Raw genomic sequence first — 25,024 nt, 5'->3', positions numbered from 1 at the left:
GTCACCTTACACTGCTACAATGCCAGCGAAAAGGGGTACCAAGGCACCTAAAACACCCGCCCCTCTGCACTTCCCTAAACCCTCAACTCCAGGGCGTAAAACCACCACGCCCACACCGACTCTTAATTTCTCCCCTACAAATGTATCACAATCTCTGACTCCCTCTACGTCAGCTGACCTGGAGCTGGATATTGACCCACAAGCCCCCCTATCGACACACATGATGCTAAAAATGTTTACGGCCTTCCGCTCGGATATCCTCACGGGCCTAGACTCATCTATCCAAGCCCTCCGGACGGACCTAGTGGGCATCACCTCCCGCACAGAACACTTGGAAGATAAAATGGAGGAGTTTGCATCCTCCCACAATGACCTGCTCTCTTCCCATGCGGAATTACAGACCGAAGTGTCAACCCTCCGGGAAAAGGTTGCCGACATAGAGGACCGGTCGAGGAGAAACAACCTCAAGATACGAGGTATCCCAGACTCGGTAACCCCTCCTGAACTGAATGATTATGTCTCTAAGCTGTTTCGGAAACTCCTACCTACGGCGACCGTGCAGGAACTGATTATCGACCGGGTTCACCGCCTCCCAAAACCCCGAGGTGGCTTCTCATCACCATACCCGAGAGATGTGCTCCTTCGAGTCCATTTCTTCCATATTAAGGAGGAACTCCTTAAAGCAGCAAGGAACGCAGAAGCCTCCGACACCTTAGGAGGCCTACAAATCTACCCTGACCTCTCCCAATTCACCCTGGATAAGAGACGCTCCTTCCGACCGATCACCACAGCCCTTAGAGATAACGACATCCATTACAGATGGGGATTTCCGGTCAAGCTAATCGTAACCCATGACTCTTCAACATACATAATTTCTTCATTTGAGTCCGGAGTGAAGCTGCTGGAAGATTGGGACATTCAGATTCCACAGTCCAAACCCACAGCACCAGAATCTGCAGCGCCAACCTGACCGTAAATCCTGCACCTAGGTCGTATCATGTTTTTCATTTATAGGTATTACCTAGCCTTGCACCTCCTCTTGGAGGTTTTATACGAGATAGCTACCCTACTATAGATGTGGGAAAAGCCCCGGGTTTGGGACTGTAGCCTTCCACCTCGTAGTTTATTTGGTTAAAATTCAGGCAAACTTGCCTAAAAGTTGGGTTAGAAAAAAACCTCCTCTTGGAGGTTTTATACGAGATAGCTACCCTACTATAGATGTGGGAAAAGCCCCGGGTTTGGGACTGTAGCCTTCCACCTCGTAGTTTATTTGGTTAAAATTCAGGCAAACTTGCCTAAAAGTTGGGTTAGAAAAAAAAAAAAAAAAAAAAATAATAGTTTTAATCTTGTTCTACCCCTTAGCTCCAATCTGTGGGCCTTATAATATAGTCACTTTACCTCCTTTTAAGTCAGGAGTGAAGTAACCACAGAACCGACCACTCAGACACTGGGCCCACATACCATACAAGTTGGCTGCCCACCCGTAACAGTGGGATATTCTCTGTGACTGGGACAGTATTACCCGTTTAGTGGTTTAATGGCTTACTTCCTGGTAAATTTGCATAAGTTCACTTTTGAGCTAGGTCAGTAGAACAGTATTATAAGGTTTTGATCTTGTTCAATTATTAGGTTTCAATGTGAGGACTTGAGAAAATGGTTATTACACTCATATGTTCGACAGTATTAAAGTTATTGTTAAGTGTGAGACCCATTGGGATCCACCCCCCAATGGTTATGGTTTTGTCACAACCCTTTTTGTGTGACAAACACAGTGGCCCTGACCGCAGGGCCTTTACTATTCCCCCGCCTCCTTCCCTCCATTCCCCCCCCCTTCCACATTCCAAGATATATCCAAATATTGTTCTACCAAGACTAATCTGGTTCCTCCTCCCCAATGGTTAAATTTCTCTCGCTAAATGTAAACGGCCTAAACTCCCCTAACAAGAGACGCCAGGCCCTAGAAACTTTCCACACAGAACGCGCCAAAGTTATTGCGCTCCAGGAAACACATTTCCTAGCCTCGGCCCCCCCCAAATTTCATAACTCCCGCTACCCTGTAGGATACTTCTCAAATGGCCCAGCCAAGAGAAATGGAGTAGCGATTCTTTTCCATAGTTCGGTCCAATTCGAAGTAACCTCTCAACATACAGATAGAGATGGGAGATATCTGATTTTGGTGGGGAAATTAGATGACATTGACATTACCCTAGTATCACTTTATGCACCAAACACTAACCAAATGCCGTTTTTACGCAAACTTCTGGAGACAATCCACCAAGTCCAGAAAGGTAGAGTAATTATAATGGGGGATTTCAATTTGTTTTTAGATGAGAAACTCGATAAATCCTATACCCACCCAAGAACTCCTGCAAATAAGCAGCCCCCCTCTCCCTTAGGCCGCTTATTAACAGAATTTGATCTATATGACGTGTGGCGCACTCATTCCCCCTCAGTTAAGGACTACACGTTCTTCTCACATGTCCACAACTCATACTCGCGTATTGACTTAATATTAACAGATAAATGGTCATTACAATACACTTCCAAATCAGCCATCGTGCCCATGTCCTGGTCTGACCATGCGGCTGTGACCTGGACGTGGCGCCCTACCCAATCCCTGAGCTCCTCGAAAACGTGGAGACTCCCAGATTATATTCTAGACTCCCCAGAAGCCTTAACAACCATTTCAAAAACGATCTCCTCGTATCTAGAATTCAATTCCCCAGCGGATACATCCATCCCTACTCACTGGTGCGCCCTAAAAGCGGTCATTAGGGGTGTTGTTATCCAAACGGGAGCCAGGATGAAGAAACAACGGTTAGAAATACAAGAGGACTTGGAGCTGAAGCTACTCCAGGCAGAGTCCCTTAATAGATCCCGCCCATCACGAGCATTGAAGCGGGAAATAGTAGCCATTCGGAATCAACTCCAAAAGCTTTTCTTAGATCGACTAAAATACACGTACGCGAAACTTCAACAGAAATTCTACTCCCTGGGTAATAAAGCAAGCAAATTCCTAGCTCATAAAATCAGACTCCGCCAAACCAGGAATAGAATTAAATTTATTCACTCCCAAGACGGGAAAAAAATCTTAAACCCCCCTGACATAGCTGAAGCATTTGCTAAATACTACAAAAATCTGTATAACCTTCATTCAGACTCTGCCACCCCTCAACCCTCCCCCGCATTGATTACCTCCTTTTTGGAAACCCTACCCTTTCCCAAGGTGTCCTCAGCAAACTTAGATGCACTTAATGCAAAATGGACAGAAAAGGAAATTTTACAAGTAATAAAATCCCTACCCCGAGCAAAAGCCCCCGGGCCAGATGGCTTCACTAACACATTTTACCAAAAATTTAACACCGAACTTTCCCCCTCCCTATCCTCTCTATTCAACTACGCCACCGAATCCGGCTCTCTCCCAGATGAAATGCTACAAGCCCGCATTATTACGATCCATAAACAAGGGAAAGACCCCTCACTCTGCCAAAATTATAGGCCAATAGCCCTTCTCAACACGGATCTCAAACTCTACTCAAAACTAATTGCGAATAGATTAGCCCCCCTCGTACCCAGCCTGGTCCACCCAGACCAGGTGGGATTTGTGCAAGGTCGCCAAGCATCTGACAATACGAGAAGAGTATTTGACCTTGCAGAATATGTTTCCCAGTCAGGACAGGAAGTCATTTTCCTATCCCTAGACGCCGAAAAGGCCTTTGACAGGCTACACTGGGGTTTCCTCACGGACACATTAAAAAGGTTTGGCCTTAATGGACCGATCCTGTCTTCTATTTTAGCCCTATATAGCTCCCCCAACGCAGTAGTGTTCAGTAACAGTTTCACTTCATCCTCATTCAAAATCTCTAACGGGACTAGACAGGGCTGCCCCCTATCTCCTATTATGTATGTACTAGCCATAGAACCCCTTGCTATGGCAATTCGTCAATCACCAGCATTTCCTGGAATTAGGGTCGGCTCGTCCCTTCATAAGATCAGCATGTTTGCGGATGACATTCTCCTTTTGGCATCAAAACCTGATTCCTCTCTCCCTGTCCTTCATGAGATTCTCGATCGCTTTAGCGCGGCTTCTTTCTATAAACTAAATACCACGAAGACAGAAGCCCTGCCATTTAATCTGGGTGAAGTGAAATTATCCTCTTTTAAACAGAGATACAAATATAACTGGAAGAGAGATTACATAGTCTACCTCGGAGTTAACATTCCCAATACACTATCCACAATCCATGAAATTAACTTTAACCCACTAATATCCCAAATAGAAGCCTTATTGAAAACCTGGTTTAGCCTAGAAATATCGTGGCTGGGACGAATAGCAGCTTTCAAAATTTCCATCCTCCCAAGACTGATGTACCTCTTCCGGGCTATCCCATACTTAGTCCCACAGAAAATCATTACCCAAATTCACTCTCTAATTCGGAAATACATTTGGAAGAATAAACCCCCCCGTATATCATATAAGAAACTGACAAGACCTCTGAAACACGGAGGACTCGCCGTGCCAGACCTTAAAAAATACCAACTTGCATGCTTAGTGGCCCAAATAAACGATTGGTCCCTCTCCGGAGGCAAAAAACAGTGGGTGGATTTGGAGAGCCAACTAGTTCCCCAGATGCCCCTATTAGATCTCCTGTGGACCCCTGCCCAACAGAGACCCCCAATTCAATCTACCTCGCGGGCGATATCTGACTCCCTTCTTGCGTGGGACATGTTGGTTGTATCGACCAAAACAGTCTCTCTACCAGCTCGCAACCTATCCACACATGCACTATCAAAAGTATTAACCAATATGAATCTATCTTCCTGGACAGGTTGCGGTATTGACTCCATAGCAGCCTTGATAGATGGTGTCTCCATCACCCCGTTTAGCTCCCTACAGGACCAATTTTTCTTACCAGATAAAGAGCTCTTCAATTATCACCGAATTGCCCACTGGTTAAAAAGCGTGGTGAGAACCTCAGGACCTATCCTTCTACCCCCCCCCCCCTAGAATACTAACAAAACTATCCCTTGGTAATTCAAAAGGCTCAATAAGCTTCTGGTACTCAGAGAGCCAGAATGTCACCTTAGAGGATAGGACCCCCTCTCAGCTCAAATGGGAAGCTGCCCTGAAGTGCTCTTTCTCCCAACACCAATGGGAAAGAATTTATCTTACTTCACATAAAATATCTAAATGTAGTAATCACCTCGAAATGCACTACAAACTACTACATGATTTATACTTCACCCCTGCTAAACTCCATAGAATCTGGCCTTCATCTTCGGATAGATGCTGGAGAGACTGTGGTGAGACTGGAGATACCTATCACACTTTCTGGGCTTGCCCCAAACTAAGACGATTATGGGGAGAGGTATTTAGCCTAGCCTCCAAAGTCATGGGAGCCACGATTGAGGAGTCCCCTCTCCCTGCGCTGTTACACCTATACCCACCGACTCTCCCAAAGACTAAATGCTATGTATTAGGACACTTATTTATAGCCTCAAGAGCAGCAATAGCCCAAGAATGGAAAAATCCATCCCCCCCGTCTATTAACAAAATTATTAAGAAAGTACATCACTCGTTCCAAATGGAAACCATGGGGCTTCCATCTTCACCTAATGCTTCCTCTCCCCTAGCGATATGGTCCTGTTGGCAAGAATATGTGGCCTCCCCAGATGGGGCAACAATACTCTATGACATAGTCTAAGACATTGCTATATCCATCTAGCCTACTCCACTCTTACCTCCAGGCAATCCTTTGTATGTTGTGACACCTCTATACTCACACAGTAGGATTTGAATGCACTGTAATTGTTCTTTGAAATAATATATATTGTCATATGTTGGAATGTACCCCCCCCCTCCTCCTCCCTACCCCACCCGTCTTCTTCTTTCTGTACCCCCCTTCCCCTTCCGTACAATACGGAACAAAAACTCTAATAAAAACCATATTATTAAAAAATAGACTCAAGACTTTCCTGTTTTTTCAAGCATTTCCTTCATTCCCTTAAGTATTGTTTATGAAACCTTTTCTGTACTGTATTACATTCATTCTATCTGTTAAACACCTTAAGTACTATTGGAGAAAGAGCGCTATATAAATACAATTATTATTATTATTATTATTATTATTATTATTATTATTATTATTATTTGTAATTAAACAGAACAAACATACTGAAATGACTAGGGAGGCCTATCCCTGGATTTGGTCCAAGATTATCAGGATTTGAATACTGGGATACTGGGATTTGGGGATTAGCAAGAGCATAGGCGTTTTCTTTAAAACTGGGTAGTGCTGAGCACCTAGAGCAGACAGTTCAGATGCTGCCCAGTTCTGCCTGTCTGTGCTGTTGTACGCAGCATGGTGTCAGAGGTCATGCTGCACTTGCCCAAAGCATCTCCAACTGCCACTGCCACAGAGGGAGCCAGCAAACTGTCACGGAGAAGGCACAAGGGGTGGAGGAGGGCTGGCGGGGACTCATCATCAGGAGGCTTGGGGGGGGGGGGGTTTCAAAAAGAAGGATTTTCTAAGAAATACTATTCCTCTTCTGCACTAAATATATGTTGTGTTAGATGTATATTTATTTATATTATTTATATAAAGATGTATATATATATATATATATATATATTTTATTTATATACCATAGCAGATATTCCAGACATTATAACATTTACAATACAGATGGAGCAGCTGCCATTGGAGCCGCTCCTGGAGGATAGAATCGTCATTCGCCAGCTGCCACTAGCCAGCAGAAAGAGGCAAGCACGCACGAGATGCTCATGCGCCCCCTCCGTCGGAGCCCTCTACTGCCCTCTGGAGGTCCCAGTCACATTCTTGGCCAGGCCAAGTAGCTACAGTGAGTCTTATTAAACTTGCCAGTGTTGGCAATGATTAAAGGGGCATAGCAATGGTAGTGCAGCTGGTGCCATCACCCAGGGCGTGATGTACTGGTCCACTGCTCAAGACTGCCTGCCCCTGTCTGCTCTGCCATGATTATTTTTAAATGGAAATATCTACCTTGGCTATAAGGTTGTACAAGGAGAACAAGTTAAGCATATTTACTGACATGGAGGGGTAGGGTGCCACTTCTCTTTTCCAGCCATGACTCCTGGCTATGGCTCTTTAATGGATTGATGTCAGCAAAGAGACCCCCAAAAAACTCAAATCTACACTTCTACTAAAATCCAATTGACAGAAACCTTCCTGTGATATGGGAACAGTTGTCATAAGAGTTACTTCATCGCATAATCATTGAGGTGTATTATGGGTAATTTTTGCAATTTATTTGCTTTATACAGGACAATGAAAAGTCAAGCATTTACATGCCAAAGGGGGAAAAAATGCACTGTTGTCCTACACCACTCTATTATAAATGACCTCTATAGTATCTAAATGGGAGTTTGGCTTTAAGTTGTTCAACACTTCCATGTCTTTCTTCTATCTCCATACAAATATGCACATGTTTCAGAGCTATTACTACCATGAGCAGTGTGTTAAAAGTTCCAATTCAGTTCTTAGCTTCTGCCAATCATCCCTCCTACAGCTTCTATTAACGGAGCATAAGAAATGAGTCTGGCAGAGGTCATGGTGTGCCCCATTAACTTCATTAGCATAGTATACCAAATAGCATAAGCTGCTTTGTGAACCATTACTGCGATTTTTACACTTCTCCAAGTGCTGACTGATGGCTTGTACATGTTAATGCATCTCTGCCTTTTTGTTCTCTCTATCACAATGCTCTTTAGGATTTCGCTTAATGGGCTCCCCGGATCATATCACCTCAGTCCAAGCAATTTCTCTTCTAATTCATTAGAACGGGTATTAAACTGGTTAACCTCTTATGTGCTGGATTTACTAGGTTCCCACAAAGGACATTAGTATGACAAGTGCCACTGCTACAACCCAAGTGAAGTGTGTAAGATCATGATAATAAAGAGCAGTGAGACCGGCTCAAAAATAAATGACTCGAAGAAAGCTAGCGTGACTTTTTCCCTAAATTGATCCCATTTAAGATAAAATCATTTCTAGCAACAGGAGGCATGCAGACAGCTTATGGCTCTCAACATGCTTATAAGCAGCATAAGCGGAGGGATCATTTGAAGAAATTACCCCCTGAATGTTTATTGTGTAGTATAAAAGTTGCATAGCAAGCATATGCTTGTTTCCATTTATATCCTACCTGAAGTGGCTAGTGTAATTCTTGCACTGTAGGTGTCCTGTTGTGACATGAATTGCATGGCAATAATTAACCTCTCCATGCCATTTCAATTTTCTCAGCACTCAATAGACTATAGCAAATAATAAAACCTAATGATTCTGGGACTGAGTGACCATACAAACTTCAGTTTGTGGTCAGGCCTCATATAAATCATAAGGAAAATGGGGACATGACAATGGGATAAATTAACTAAAGTCACACTAAAAGAGCCACTCTTGGCTTGTCAGGTCATGGTTTACTCAGCGCCAAATGTCATTGGGGCAGATGTATCTCCTTAACAAGAGATAAATGCAAGAGTGATAAAGAGAGATAAACGGATATCTTAGCGCATATGTGATTATCATCCATGTGGTAGCCAGCGATGTGCAGCAAAGTGGGGCGGCAGATGTTTGTTCTTCCAGGACCAGAACTTGCTCTTTGGCCCAAAGATGGTTATACAGTACTTTACATTTTTTCATTTTTTTTTTCGGGGGCACATGTAATCTTTTACTATTTTTGTTTACTATTTATGTACCCTGTATCACACAAAAGCTCTGCACAGATCATATTGAACTTAACTAAACACGATTGCACAGACCATCCAAACACATCATTCTGACACGATTCATAATAAATGTAAGTGTTACATTGTAAAAAGCTCACACCTATCCTGATGACGCTCAGTAACTTAAATTTCGGCCAAACATGAGTCTTAGTTAATTTACATCTAAGGGGGGTATTCAATGCTGGCCGATGTTTCCAATACTCTGAAATGTCAGCCAAGGCCTATTCAATCTCGCCGTTTTTGTCCAGGGCTCACTGCCGCAGATTTGGCTCTTGGAAAAGATGAATCTGCATTTGTGGAAATGGCTGTTAAATTTGTGAATTAGCAGCTATTTCCATGGGAAAAGACATGCATTCACTGATCCATGTTGTTTGGAATGTTTCCAAAATGCAGAAAAAACATTGAATAGATCGATTATGAATTTGATTTATTCTACGCAAAAAGGTCAGATATTTCCGAGGATCGGAAATATATCTGCTGGGTCAATTTTTTGGGGAAAAACCCATTTCAACCTTTTGACAGTAGACCTTGCCCATGTAGGCCTAATACTTGTGTTGACCTAATGACCCTGTTGACCAATGGTCGCACCAATGCCCCTCTAAAACCTTATAGCTTTAAATATACTGTGAAGCAGTTGGGGAGCACAGTAGACAGACTTTCTTATAATTGACATCTGCTGTAGATTAATTAATAGATACAGTGACAAGCTGGTCAAGTTAAAAAAAACAATCAACAGTTGCTTTATCTTCAACAAAAAGCAAAATATATGGCATTTGGTGTGTACAAATGGTGCAATTTGGCATACTGATATTGGCGGCTACTGGCTGGAAAGGAGGGAAAGACGGTGTGGGCGTGGGGTGTGTGGAGGGAAGCGGGGGTCATGCTGCAATGAGCATGACTCTTGTTTAGAGATTTTATAAATAGACTGTGCTGCACAAGCTACAGTATGTCTAATTTTGATTCCAATGCATCAGGGCCCACATCGGGATCGATGCGTGATCAGGTTTGGCAAAACACGGTGCGATTTGCACTAACTTGCTATCGATTTTGACTATATAGTTAATTTAGATCGGTTAAATTGCACCATGTATGCAGATTGATGTGACAGAAACAGCAAAAAAAGGTACATTGATAAAAAAAAAATACTTTAAATAAACTAAAAATGTTAAACCCTAAAGAAGCTCTCAACATCCTATACAATAATAAAGGTGCTATATACTGTACTTATCTACTAGTAAGAAGATACAGATCAAAGCACATCGCTAGGTTGACTGGGAAGGGGGAGCAGTGTAAATTGAAGAATAAAACTGAACCATTATCTGGGAATTGGAAGTGGTAAGTGATCTGTCCGGCAAGAGCAGGGGGTGGATATTGGTGAGAAGTTTGCTGGTTTTATTTCCAAATCTGTGGTATTTGTAATTGGCTAGGAATTGAGTTTTGTCAGCCATATTTTGCAGAGTTTCATCTAAAAGTGCTTTGTCCTGTAGATATTTATTTTGAAGCGTTAACGAGGGGTGAGCAATATAGGCGGAGTAGGAATCAGTGAGTGTTTTTTGTTGGGATAAATACAAGCGAGCATGCTGTCTTTTCTGGGAGGCTTCAAATGTCATGATGGCTCCACGCATCACTGCCTTTGCAGCCATCCAGTAAATTGAGGGATTTTCAGATAGCATTTGACGGTTGTGTGTCATAATCCTGCCATATAGTGTTGAGGTGATCCTGGAATTTGGGGGAGTGTGTTAGGTGAACTGGAAAGCGCCATCTGTATGGGGAGGATTCTTTGGAGACACGTATTGATACTGAAATAAGGGCATGATCCGACAATAGGATAGGGGAAATCTCAGCATCTCTGACTTGGGAGAAGAGGGAGATAGAAATACATATAAAATCTATTCTGGAAAAGGTGCTATGTGCTGCAGAGATGCATGTATATTCCCTAAGTGTGGGGTGAAGTGCTCTCTACGTGTCAAATAACTGTAAGGATTGAAGTATGAATGGGATACTTAGTCTAGGAAACTGTCTGATCTTTTGGGATGAATTTGACCTATCTAAGACAGGGTGAGAGGTGAGATTAAAATCACCACAAAGAATTAAAGAAGACGATGCATGTGGCATGAGGAGGCTGATTATCTTTCTATAAAATATTCTAGAGTGGACGTTTGGGGCATAAATGGAACATAGGATAAAAGGTCTGTTATGTACCGTGAGATGAACAAGGAGATATCTTCCTTTAGGGTCTGGGGTAGTAGAAATTACTTCAATCTGGAGGGATTTGGATGCTAAAATGACTATACCCCTGGATTTGCTAGAATATGGAGCTGAAGCTATAACCGTCCAATTTTAACATCTGCATCTTGATTATCTCTGGGGGGGAGGAGGTGTATCTCTTGGAGACATACAATATAAGGGATTGCTTACGTAGGTATAGTAGTACTTTTCTGCGCTTGGCTGGAGAGTGAAGGCCTCCGACATTGAAAGAGCCCACCGTCAAGTCAGTCAGTCAGTGATATGTTGGTGATCTCTGAAGAAGCGAATCCGCCTTGGGGATTAAACCTTCTGGTCTGGGTGGAGAGAAACAAAAGGGAGACAAAACAGCACAAGACATGGAACAAGTAGAATATAGGAGGGATAGTAGGCCCAGCATACTAAACATTATGAAACAATGACATTTCAGGAGCACGAAATATGTACTATTCCTAAAATAGAGAGCTTAATGAATAGCCACAACCTTGCAAGTAATATGGGGGTAGATTGGTTAACAGAACAATGCTTGCATTCGAGACCCTTATAATGTAATGCAGAATAACTTGGGGAGTAGTTATCCTAATGGATTAAATATGACAAGCAAAAAAAGGGGGGGGGAGGGTTGTCACATAACAATACAGTAATAACAGTGTAAAATGCTAAGAGAAACAGTTGTTCGGGTCAGTGTCAGTGGCCTAAAGGCCACAGATTGCTGCTTATAGAGCGTAATATAAAGCAGGCTACACATGCGCATGGAAACATAACCATAAGAGTGTCCCTAGATGGAAAGTTTCATCATGAAGATTTGGAGCAGATGAGATACACATTCTCAGCAGGTGTCAGAGAGTATGGAACTGACATAACTTGATTTTGACTAAGAGAAAGTTTCCATGTAAATATATTGGATATAGTGAGGTTATCCAGTGGCAGTAAGGCGTCAGTCAGGGTGGTCTGAGATATCAGAGGCGTCATGAGTGAATTTTTCCTTGAGAGATTCTCGGGCGTCGTCAGGTGTAGAGAAATCATAGTGCATGTCGTTTAGGAAAATCCTCCGTTTGGCAGGGTGCATCACTGCAAATTTGTGTTTCTTCGCTACTAAGACTGAGCAGATTGGGGAGAAAGCTCTGCGGGCTCTAGATAGTTCCACAGAAAAATCCTGAAACAAACGCAGTCTTTTTCCTTCCCATTGTAGAGTCTGAATTTTCCGGGAGGCTTTCCAGAAGGAGAGTTTGTGTAGGTAACTCAAAGACTTAAAGAGAACAACACAGGGCCTTGTGTCATGGGATTTTGGGCTAGGACCCACTCGGTGAACCCGCTCTATGATCAAGTATTTGCACTCTTCCTGTATACCTATAATTTGTGGCAGTGAGGTAGTGACAAACAACTCCAATGCTCCACCTTTAATGGTTTCCGGCAGACCCACTACTCTAATATTATTTCTTATGGATATCTTTTCAGCATCATCTAGCTTATTCAAGAGATGAAAGTTCTATTTTTGTAATTTTAAAACATCTCTCTGAGCCAGATGAAGATCATGGGACATAGCTCCTATTTTTTGCTCATTGTCAGTGACTCTTACAGTTAGATGCTGTATTTGCTGTGTAATTTCAGCCACAGCCTTAGAAAGAAGTGGTGTCATGGTGGAGGAAATTGCATCTACAATGTCCCTGTATGTCACAGGGGCGTCTGGGTCGTGGGGTACCTGTGTATGTGAAAATGCGTCTAGGGCTCCAGCCGTTTTCTTAGATGCCAGGGACTGCGGTGCTGAGCCGGGACCGGCGCCGTATTGGCTTCTGCGCGGCGTTTCTCCTGTCGTGGAGTTTGTGGCTGAGCGGCACCTCCGGGGGTCAGAAACTTCTCCATGGGCTCTGGGAGATGTTAGGGAGCCTCCGGTATAAGAATCTGGGCGATCTGCTGCCTTATATGTTGGCGGTGAGCTGGTCTCTCGGCGGAGCAGCTTGCTCACGCTGCTGCAAGCATGAAGCCAGAACCGGAAGTCTGTACAATGTGCAATTCTATTTTAACAATTTGCCAGAAGTGGACAACTTAATCTGTACAATAGTACCTCATTTATCAATTTTGGTTAAGTATGAGGAGAGATAAAGGGATCATCACCAAAAATCACCTTCTAGAATAAATATAATAATATAATATAAATATTATGATAATTATCTACACTACATGGGTTAAAAAAATTGTGAACATACTGTATAATAATTATTAGAATAGTTAAAGCATGCAGGCCCAATAACTTAGTGATGGCAACAATGAGTATAAAATATGTTTTTTTTTTCCATCCAAACTTCAAGAAAGTGTACAGCATTCTGAGGAATATTGTTTTAAATTGAGAGTTGCCACCCATTGTGTAAGTGAACAATGTTTATGGTCAAAGAATTTAACAGTCATTGATGATGACAGCCACTGTGTGAGGAGTATATGTAATCAGTCCTTCATAACATAATGTTATTTAATTTTGATCAAATTTTTTAATTCATGAATGTCATTTATTATTACAGTTGTTGATGTTTGTTTGACACCATAAAAAACTGAAATCTTTAAGAAACTGGTCCACACCCCACACTCATTATCTTTCATTTCCCAACTTCCTGAATCGCCTAGCCATTACTAAACTGAATTCCCACCAGTTCCTGACCCAATTTATTCTGCTCATCTTTGCTCTGGGGGAGTCGCATTCTATCACACACACACAAAAACACACACACAAAAACAAACACACAAACACTCATGCCAGACATCATCATAGTAGTTTGTAAACGTAACAAAATATGCTTCGCTCTATAAGAAGGTAAATAAATACATGGCGGTGGTGTTGGCATTAGGGGCAGATTGGCCCCGCGAGAAACTGGGCCATTTCTCAGTGGGCAGGCCCATTCCAGGCAGGAAGGGGACGTTCACCCCCCTGGCTGGGCTGCGGACATGTGAACTGCCATCTCGGTGCTTAGCGGCTGCAGAACTTTCCCAATACAAAGATGGCGGCAGCCAACCTCTGCTCTTACCAAAGTCAAAATGGCTGCGGGAGAGCTGGTGCGCATGTGCAGACGCACACAGCTACTCCTGTGGTGCTTGGGTCAGCAGAGTCCGGCATTCCAGCAGCTGCACACCTCCAACGCTTCCTCACTCTACACTGCGTGTGCGCTCGCCTTGTGATAGATAGCGGGACCAACGCTCCCTAACCACTGTACAGGCAGCAGCTGCAGGGACAGGGAGTCACTACTCTTTGACTCCTTCATCCTCTTGTGTTTGGCGTCACTCCCAGTGACCTCTTCCACGTGACAAGTCCTGAAAGTGGAGTTTAGTTCCGGCTGCTGGAGTGATGCTGGTGCTTTTGCCCTGAGCTGTGGTTACCACTTTGCAGTTTTACCTGTGAGTGTGCGCCCGCTCTGGGCACTGGAGCATAGGCCAGGCACACCTGGGGGACGACGACGACATATGTACATAGGATATATGGGGAGCATAAAAATAAGCCCCTATATGGAGCAGGGATACATATCTATATATCTGTATAGATCTATGAGGGCAGATGAGCATAGACTGTACATGTAGGGGTCTATACTATGTAGGGAGCTATGGGACACATAACTGAGTAGTGATTTATAGAATGCATAGGGAGATATGGGGGGAAATTTACCAATATGAAAAACCTCGTTTTTCGTATTGGTATTTCCCCTACGGCTGCATACGACTGTTTTAGTCGTATGCAAAGTCGTGTTCCGGAGGGGAAATTACAAAGCAGTCATGTACGACTGCTTTGTAACCCTCCGATGGTGTAACAATTCGTATTAGCTGGCCATATATACGGCTGCTAATACAAATTATTTCTAGCAGTCTGCATGGATCAGTCAGATCCGTGCAGGCTGCAAGGTGTAAAAAAATAGAAAAATAAATAAATAAAAAAAAACGGCGTGGGGTCCCCCCCACAGCTGTAACCAGCACCAGGCTGACAGAGCCTGGAGCCGGTAATTAAAAATCAGGGAACCCGACAAATAGGGGGTCCCCGATTTTTAACAACCAGCCCCAGGCTCCTGCTCTGGGGCAGGTTCCCAAAATACGGGGGACAAAATGACTAGGGGTCACCCCTATTTTAAGAACCAGCCCCAGGCAAAACCAGCCAGCAGGGTAATGCCACAGCCGGGGGGAGACTTTTTATACAAGTCCCCCCCGGCCAAAGCATTCATCCCTTCAGCCTGGCCAGGGGCCCTGGGGGAGTGGGGACCCCCCCTCCAGGACTTACCTGACCAGGCTGAAGCCTGGTACTGTCCCCGATGCCCCTGGGCGGTGGGCATCGGGCTGATTAAGTGTAAAAAAAAAGATTAAACTATTGTTTTTTACTGTGGCACTACAAGTGCCAGCAAGCCTCCCCAGAAAGCTGGGACTTGGAGAACCACAAGTCCCAGCCTGCTGGGCATTAAAGGGCCCGCTGGCACTTGTAGTTCCACAGTTAAAAAAATAGTACACAAAACACACTGACACACATTTTAAATAAAAGTTTAATACACACATCACAAACACACTGATACTTACCTATCTTGATCCCGTCGGTAGGTCGCTGGCTCCGGTGTCGGCGGCTCCAGTGTCGGCGGCTCCAGGTCGGCGTCCTGTCTGAAGAAAATCCATGTTGGACCTGTGGAAGTAAATCCTACTCACCAGGTCCTCCATGGATAGGTTGCACAACACACTCAGCCCGGCTGCCTGTTTGCCACTGTGGCAATGAGCATTTCACTCCCCCATGGCGATGAGCATGTAATCCCCCATGGTATCGAGAATGAAGGTCCTGGCATCAAGCATTGAGCAGAAACCCCTAGCAATTAACATGTAAGTAAGCGGCAATAATGTGGCATAATATGTAATAGCCATTATGGTGCTTGACAGAAAATGTAACGGGCCTCACGGTGTGGGCCTAAATGTGTAATGGGCATCACGGTGTGTGCCGAAATGTGTAATGGGCATTACAGAGTGTGGCATATGCCCCTAGCAAGACACACACTGTCGTAACCTAGCTGTAGCCCTACACACACCATTGCGAGTTAGTTCTAACCCCCCTCCCCCTGCAGCCTAACTCTAATCATACCCTCCCTGCAGATTAACTCTAACCATACCCCCCAGCAGCCTAACTCTAAACATACCCCCTCACCAGTGACGTGAGGTGAGGTCAGTGGTTGGTGAGGCAATGGCAGCAGCATGACTTGGTGCAGGGGAGCGCCGGGTCCTGCAAACATCGAGGGTGCCATAGCAGCCGCATCCCCGGCACCTGTGGTAGTTATGCCACTGCGCTCAACCTCCACAGTCGTACCTTTATTCGCAGTACGCATACACCATATGCACAGAATGACACACACTAGTAATGTCCTTATCCATATATTACCACACAATAAAGCCCCTTACACATATGACACACCTTATTAATGCATTTTTACACATTACAGTATGTCACACTTAATCCCATTAATACAAATAATTCCCCCATACACAAACTATTTGCTACAAATTATTAATGTTCTTTCTCACATAATGCACCTTACCATAAAAATTGCCTGTACACAAAATTGACCTTTACACATATGCCCCACACTAATAATGCCCTTATACACATGACACATGATGCCCCAAAATTTTAAATTCTAATATACACATAATTCCCTTTACATATGCCCCTCATTGTTAAATGCCCTTTTACACATAATGCCCCACATAGTGCCTCTTATATTTGCCCCACATTATTAAATGGCCCATTTACACAGAATGACCCTTACACAAAATGGCCGCCCCCATACAGCAGACAGTTTCAGAGAACTGTGTGCTATATGGGGGCGGCCATTTTGTGATGGTCCTCAGCAAAAGAACGGAGCCGCCAGGACCAGCGAGATAGGTAAGTCTGTGGGGGATTGGAGGGGGGTATAACTATAGCACTGCAGCCCCCGGCGCCCCCACATGCACAGCGCCCCCCCCCCCCCCCCCGCGGTGGTGGGGGCTGCGGTGCTATAGTTACGCCGCTGAACACCATCACCGTGCAGTGATCTGTGCCAACAGCGAGCATTCGCCCCCTCCCCCTGTCCGCTCCCCGGCTCTCACTCACCGGCAACCAACTTCCAGATATAAGGCACCCGGTACCTGCATTACCCCTGGCTGCTGCAATGCCGTCTCCAGCTTTTTTCCATCTCCGTCTCTAAGCATGGCTCCTGGGATGTCCCCTGCGGCCCCCGTGCTTGGTAAACAGCAGAGGTTTTGGGAGCTGCCTATCACAGACATGCGGGGAGGGGGGCTGGGGTACGCCGGTATGGAGATCCGTGTACCCGTCGGGTGGAGAAGGGGAGATTTAAGTGGTTATATCATGCGTCCACCAGCAGAGGGGGGAGATGTGGGTGTCCATGCAGCCGCCGGGTAAGGATGGGGGTGGGGGTGTGCAGGTTTCATCATGCGCATAACAGGAGATGGGGGGGTGGGGTGTTCGACCAAGCAGCCGCCGGGTGGGGAAGAGGATGGGGGGGGTGCGGAGGTCCGTGCTCTCGCCGTGCGGGGGAAGGGGGTGGGTTTGCGAAAGACTGTGGCCAGTGCAGCTGGGTTACTTCTACTGCACTGACCAATAGCAGCTGCTTCACTGACAGGGGCTTGCTTTCAAAGCATGACCCTGTCACTGAGGCACCGCTATAGGTGCCGCTTGTAGAGGTTTTTTTAATGGGATTTTGCAGCCTGGTGCCTGGCCCTGCCCCCTGCCCCCTGCCCACCCCTCTTTTTTTAAACTTAACATTAAGAGCTAGAGGCACTGCTCTAGGTGCCTTCGTAACAAATTATGGTGTAAAAAATAATAGATTAATATAAAGCATACAGTATGCTTATGACACATAATATGTGTCATGAGTATATTCTTTGTATTATTTTATTATATTTATCACTAATGACAGGGAAGGCACTACCTCACCTGCCTCCCCTGACTGCAGGTCCCTGCCCCTCACAGCCTATTACTACTCCCTCCCACTATTCCAGCCGGTCTCTTGCTTCCAACACTACTACTCCGAGCCTGTCCCCTTATCCGCAATACCACTACTTTAACCTGCTCCTGATTCCCATTGCTACCTCCAGCCTGCCCTTTTCTCCCCGTAACTACTACCTACCTGCTCCCTTATCTGCACTACCACTCTCAGCCTGTGCCCATATCTGCACTGCCACTACTCCAGCCTGCCCCCTGCTTTCTTTCAGGCCTCACCATACAGCACCCCGACACATAGCCGCAATCCGATCTAACTCCAGCCTCCAAAATATACACCCCTTGCTAAACACAGTATCCCTGCCCCAACCCCAGGGAAATACACTACTGACCATATCCCTGCCCTCAGGTACATACATGGTCCATGCAAGCCCATGCCATTTTCTTTGCCATTGTGGAGCCCAATGTGTTTTTATTTTATTCCTGTGGGGGCTAATGTTTAATGGTTTTTTTTTTCCTTTTTATTTGTCTGGAGTCAGGTTTTTTTTTGTTTGGGGGCCACTGAGTTGTGGCATATGTATTTGTTTTCTTTGGGGTTTCTTTCCCCAATATCGGAGGTCAGTCTGTTGGTTACCTGTTGGGAGTGAGTTTTTTTTTTGCTTTTTATTTATTTCAAGTAGCAATAAGTGTATTATATGCAACTGCATAAAAAAAGAAATCCCGCAAGTGCATGCAACGCTGAATCAGATTATATTAATAGAGATTCTCCCCCTTTTGACAGACTCCACCCCTTCAACAGACCCCGCCTCCAGGGCTGCTTCCATAAATTTCCTGGGCTGGTTTTACTTCCCAATCCACACATGGTTGGCATCCTTCTATTCTCCAATTATTTCTAACATTCTAATTTTGAGGTCTATGCAACATATTTGATTCTTCCAATCTGTTCAACTTTGAGTAGCTGTAATTTGTCGTTGCCCTGCCACTCCTTGTCAAATTCCTTGACAAGTTTGCTTTCTGGCTCCTTCACTTCCTTTCTTCATATCTTCCCTCTTTATCTGATTTCAACTTCCAAATTAATATCCTCACACAATCTTCTACCTCTAAGCTCCTTACCGTCACATCATCAGTTGGTCTCTCCCAATCGACCACTTCACCCTCCCATGTGAGTGGGCATTTGGTTAATCAGGTGTCGTCAACACCATTTCTTTATCCTCTATAGTTTAATCATATATCTCTCTTGTTCTCTTTCTCTCCTGCTCTAAACAAGCAGCTTTCCTATATAATGCATATTTTACTTCTACTTTTGACTCCAGCAACCACGGTTTACCATCACAGATCAACACCTCAACCCTGGCATTCTAAATTCTCCAGATATCTGTGAAAATACCGCCAATATAGCAAATCACAATCTACGGTAGACTTGAAATGGAGTCAAATTAATGCTCTCATTCTACAGTGCTGCCCTTTCCCTTTCTAAACAGTCCTACTATTTCAAGAATCTCATCTCCTCTAAGTCCTCATATCCCCTTCATCCATTTGTTAATTTCAACTTCTTCCTCTGACCTGGCTTATGTGTCCTACTCATTTTCTGCACTTGAGGTGGAATGACTTCAAATCCAAAATTGACTCCATATGTAAGGACATTACAGGACATTACATTCCACTAGATCCTGAGCAACGCACTCTATACTTCTTCAGATCCCCCCCCCCCCCCCATCAATCTTTCCAATGCCAACTACTTTTTACCATATATCTGGAGGTGAAGTCATGGCCCTCATCCATTTCCACTTAACCCTATTTCATCCTGCCTTCTCCATTTTCTCTATCCTTTGAAAGTCAGCAATGACCATCTTGCTAGTAAATCCAAGAGCCACTACTGCTTATTCTCTTTGACCACTCTGCTGCTTTTGAGACAGTGTCAAATAGAGTCAAGTGGAGAGGGGGAAGGGAGGGACCAACCTTTACTTCCTTTACTCCCTTGGTCTGCATGGTATAGCCCTCTAATGGCTGTCCCCCTACTTTTCTGACTGTTCCTTCTCTATCTCCACTTCCCAAGCACTTACACTAACAGTAAGGGTGAAATTTAATACGATGAGAGATTCAGAAAGTGAGAGATTTGGTAAGAAATCTACAGTTTTTTAAAGCAGCAATCATTTAAACTGCCAGATCAAACTGGTTTTGCAGTGTAAATGATTGCTGCTTTAAAAAAAACTGGAGATTTCTTACCAAATCTCTCACTTTCTGAATCTCTCATCCTATTGAATTTCCCCCTAAGCGTTCCACAAATTTCTGTTCTTGGACCTTCAATGTACACTCTATACCTGTATATTGTTTTTAGGTAAATTCCTTAATTTCTTTGACCTCCTATATAATCTCTATGCTGATGATGATCTACCTTTCCTCCCCTAACCTCTGCCCCTGTCTCTTCACTTCTATCTCCAACTTTCTCTTACTATCTATTCCTGGATGCTTTCTTAACCTTAACATATCTAAAACTGAGCTGATCATCTTCTCATCCTACTTCATAACCTCTTCTCCCACAATTTCATTATCTATTGATAATATAAATATATCTTCTATATCTCAAGTGTCTTGGAATTATCCTTGTATCAGTACTGTCCTTCAAACCACACAATCATTACCTTTTGCAGTCCTGCCTTTACATCTCAAAAATATTTATCGTATCAGGCCCTTTTTCACCATGAATGCTACTAATATCATCCACTCTGGTCACCTCTAGATTGGACTGTAAACTCAAACCTCTGTCATCTAACCTTCCGGACTAATAACCCCACTCCATGCTGTCCTTATTTCTGCTTCCTGGCTCATCTTACCCTTAAAAAATGTCTGCCTCCCCTTTCTTACAAGCCTTAAACTGGCTCCATTTCCCCTTCAGAATCCAATTCAAGCTTCTTACACTTACATTACTTACAAGCCTCTTACCAATCCCTCTCCCTTTGCATCTGACCTTATCTCCCTTTATATTCCCATCTGCCATATTCGCCTCAAAAATGCATGACATCTTTTCTGCCTACGGATTGCCTTCTCCAACTCCCATCTCCAATGTTTTTCATCAAACCCAGCTCTCATCCCTACCCACTGTTCCATGCTCACTGTCTACCCCATCTGTGTCACCCCTGTCTGTCTGCCTCTCTTTAAGAATGTAGGCTCTCACCTCATGTGCTTTTCTCTCTTACTTAGACTATCATCTACTATATACTCCATACAGTGGCAACTAACCTTCACTCTATGAACCCTTATTTCAGTGTCATGACTGCTGATGTAGATTTTTTTTCCATGTTCTTGTCCTGCATTGTCTTGTAGGGTAAGTCACTGTTTTCTTGTTTTGCTCATTTGTTTATGGTACTTCATTTGGTGCTTCGGAAACCATGTGGTGCATTATAAATAAAGGATAATTACAATATTTAAAAATGAAACATGTGCATCCTTAACATAATCATGATGTAGAAATACTTTTGTGTTTTGGGTTTCAGGTATCTTGAGAAATGTGCAAATGAAAATACGCATGCATGTATGTTTAATCTGCAAATTGCTCTCAAATATTCACTATTAACCAATCGTCCAGATCAATATAGTCCCACCCATACCAATTGGGGTGTGGGTGGGACTAATGCAAGACAACAGCATGATGGTCAACAGTCACATGACAACACAGGGTAAACTGCTGTTGTGCAGCATTGCTATTAATATTTTGCTTTTAAAAAAATGGCCTCAGTGCCTCTTTAAAATATCTGGTAGTTAGTAACAGTAACAAAGTACCCTTAATCTTTCAACGTTCCTCACCCTGTGGACTACAGATGTTGTCTGTGAAGAGATCATTATCTAAATCAGCTGGAACTCTGAGCATTACAGGAATTCATCAACTGCCTATGGAGAGAGAAAAAGAAGCAACTTTAGTCTCCTGCACCCAGCCCAACAGCAGCACAGTATTGCTTGAAAACTGAGCTTTTACAGTTTAACCTCTTGGCAGCAAGGGATTGGAGAACCTTGTGTAAGCCTAATCTTATTAATAGTTTATAAAATTAGACAAGGTATCAATTTCTATGTATATCATTTTACCGTTCTTATAGATTACATGCAAAATACTCCCCAAACAAGAAAGATGTTTATAAAACATGGCATTAGTTGGTTACCATATTTAAAACATAGGGCTTGATTCAGACCCACTCGCAGCTCGCAGGGTGTGTGACACTCTGTGGGCATTTTCTGGGTGTCCCCCAGAAAAGCAGATGTTCCCCATTGGGAGGGAGGGCTGCTGACACCATCAGCGATTCCTTCTCCCCATGGCCTTACATCGCTGAGTACGTTTATTCGGCACTACGAACGAGCGGGAAAATTATTTGATGGTGAATGATTTCCCCCCTGTGTAAACGGCTGTGTATGCGTTTACAGCCAAATACAGGGGTTTGAGGCATGAGTTTTACCTGTTCGCTGGGCTCCGCACATTCACTGCCCAGAGAGCAGGTCTACATTGGGGTCATAGTTTTATATTATTCAACTGTTTGTGTGCTTGTTCCTCTGTTTTAAATGCAATGCATGGTGTAGGCTTTCCAAATAGCACAGTATACTATAATTACAGTCAAGATCAAGTGCCAGTGGGAAAGTCCCCTGACCTAATACTTTAAATGCCAGTAAATGGCACTGGCATCAATGCCACACTCTGGGATTTGCCACGATGTATGCAATCTTTAAAAATACAGCCTGTGTATCCCTTATCCAAATTATTTTGAAAACTGTAGTTTCCAGAATGTATTTTTTTTAATCTGCTAAAAGCACTACTGTAACTGTAATGTGTAAGTGTACTGTAACATCTGTAACTGGCACTAATGTGGACATATGTAACTGGCACTACTAGGGACATGATATGTAACTGGCACTACTTGGGACATGATATGTAACTGGCACTAATGGGGACATGATATGTAACGGGCACTAAATATGTGCAGGAAAGTGATTGTTTAACATTCAAAGTCAGTGGCTGAAGTAGTACACAAACTTTGATTTATGTTTTGAAACTAGAGATGTGCGGCGGGCACTTTTTCGGGTTTTGGTTTTGGTTTTGGATCTGGATCTCCCCTCGTGTTTTGGATCTGGATTGGTTTTGGCAAAACCACCCTTGCGGGTTTAGGTTTTGGTTTTGGATCTGGATTTATTTGGAAAAATGCTAAAAATTGCTAAAATAATAGTTTTGAGGCCTGTTTTTGCCCCTAAAGTGTTATTAAGCTCAATAACATTAGTTTCCACTCATTTCTAGTCAATTTTGATCACCTCACAGCTCACAAAATCGTTTTTATTTACTGTAGTAGGGCCAAAAGGTTATCCTGAGGTAGCTGGATGTCTAGGCTAGGCGACAGCAGTGGGCATCACATACAGGTGGACCTTACACTTCCAACCTGGCACATGTTAGAAGCAGAGCAGCACTGCAGGGGCAGATAGGGTGGCAGTTGAAATTGTCCTTGTAGCTGCGCTCCTCTGTTAGAAGAACCTCCACACAAGTACCAAGAGCCCAATGTGGATTGATTTTGCAGTTTGGCATGTGCAGCCAAGGAACAGTGGGCGTTTGGTGCAGCATTGACTGTGTCTGCAAGTTAGTATCTGTTTGTATCAGTTTAATATCTAATAAGACCACTATCTGGCGTGAGGTCAAGTGGTTTCTGGATGCTGGGAACAGTTGCCTGCTTATCAAGCTTGAACAGACTGGATAGGCGTGCATTCCACCACTTCACCACTTGACGTGTGTTCCTCCCGAAGCCACGCGCTTGGTCTAGTACGCTTACCATCAGCAGATGTTGGGCCTTCTTCTTCCCAACCAACCATCCATCAATCCATCCATCATATCCCAATGATATGACCAATTCATGTGTGTTCCTCCCAAAGCCAGGCACTCGGTCTAGGAATGGATAAGACCATGGATGTGCCTGAGGACATTTTTTCATCCATTATGGATGAGGTGGAGAGCGAATCACCCATCTCCCCACCATTCATCCATCAGATGCCCAAAAAGTCTTTCTTGCTCCGAAGAGCCAAAAAAGACGCAAAAAGACGAGGAAGGAAATGATTGGCGGTGGCCCCCCCACCCAATAAATATATATATAATAATTAGAGGAATGGCGAAGACCACGGATGTCTCTGAGGACATATTGTCATTCATAATGGATGATGATGGAGAGCGAATCACCCATCTCCCCACCATTCATCCATCAGATGCCCAAAAAGTCTTTCTTGCTCCGAAGAGCCAAAAAAGACGCAAAAAGACGAGGAAGGAAATGATTGGCTGTGGCCCCCCCACCCAATAAATATATATATAATAATTAGAGGAATGGCGAAGACCACGGATGTCTCTGAGGACATATTGTCATCCATAATGGATGATGATGGAGAGTGAATCACCCATCTCCCCACCATTCATCCATCAGATGGCCAAATATTTACTCTTGCTCCGAAGAGCCAAAAGACACCAAAAGACGAGGTAGAAAAAGATTGGCTGGGGCCCTCCCACCCAGCCCGACATCCGGGACATCCCATCCAATAAATATATATGATAATTAGAGGAATGGCGAAGACCATGGATGTCTCTGCTCCAAAGAGCCAAAAGGCACCAAAAGACGAGGTAGGGCCCTACCACCCAGCCTGACATTTACATGTCCGATTGTACAAAACAGAAAGAAAAATGACCAAGCCATAGTACAGAAATGCAACAGAAAAATCTACCAAATGATCAGTCTCCCAGGAAAAGGATCTGCAATGGAACCTCTGCAGAGAGTACAACTTACTCCACGCCAAAAAAGCAAAAGGTGATGAAGTCTTCAGAAAAGTCTTCCGAAAAGAAAAGTGAGGAAACCAGGGTGAAACGTCAATTAAGTGCAAAATCACCAACTGCTTTCCAACGTATCGACCAAAGTCCTGTAAAAAAGAGTCCTGCAAAAAATTCTGTACAAGAGTCCTACGAAAGACTCACCACAAAATGAAAAGCAAAGCGCTTGTCAATTCAAGTCAAAAAAATAAAAGGCGAGAATATGTAAAAGATATATTTAGTATCTGTTTGTATC

Source organism: Crinia signifera, chromosome 2, assembly GCF_055691185.1.
Source record: "Crinia signifera chromosome 2, ASM5569118v1, whole genome shotgun sequence".
Classification (NCBI taxonomy): Eukaryota; Metazoa; Chordata; class Amphibia; order Anura; family Myobatrachidae; genus Crinia; species Crinia signifera.
Note: the sequence above shows the minus strand (reverse complement) of the source record.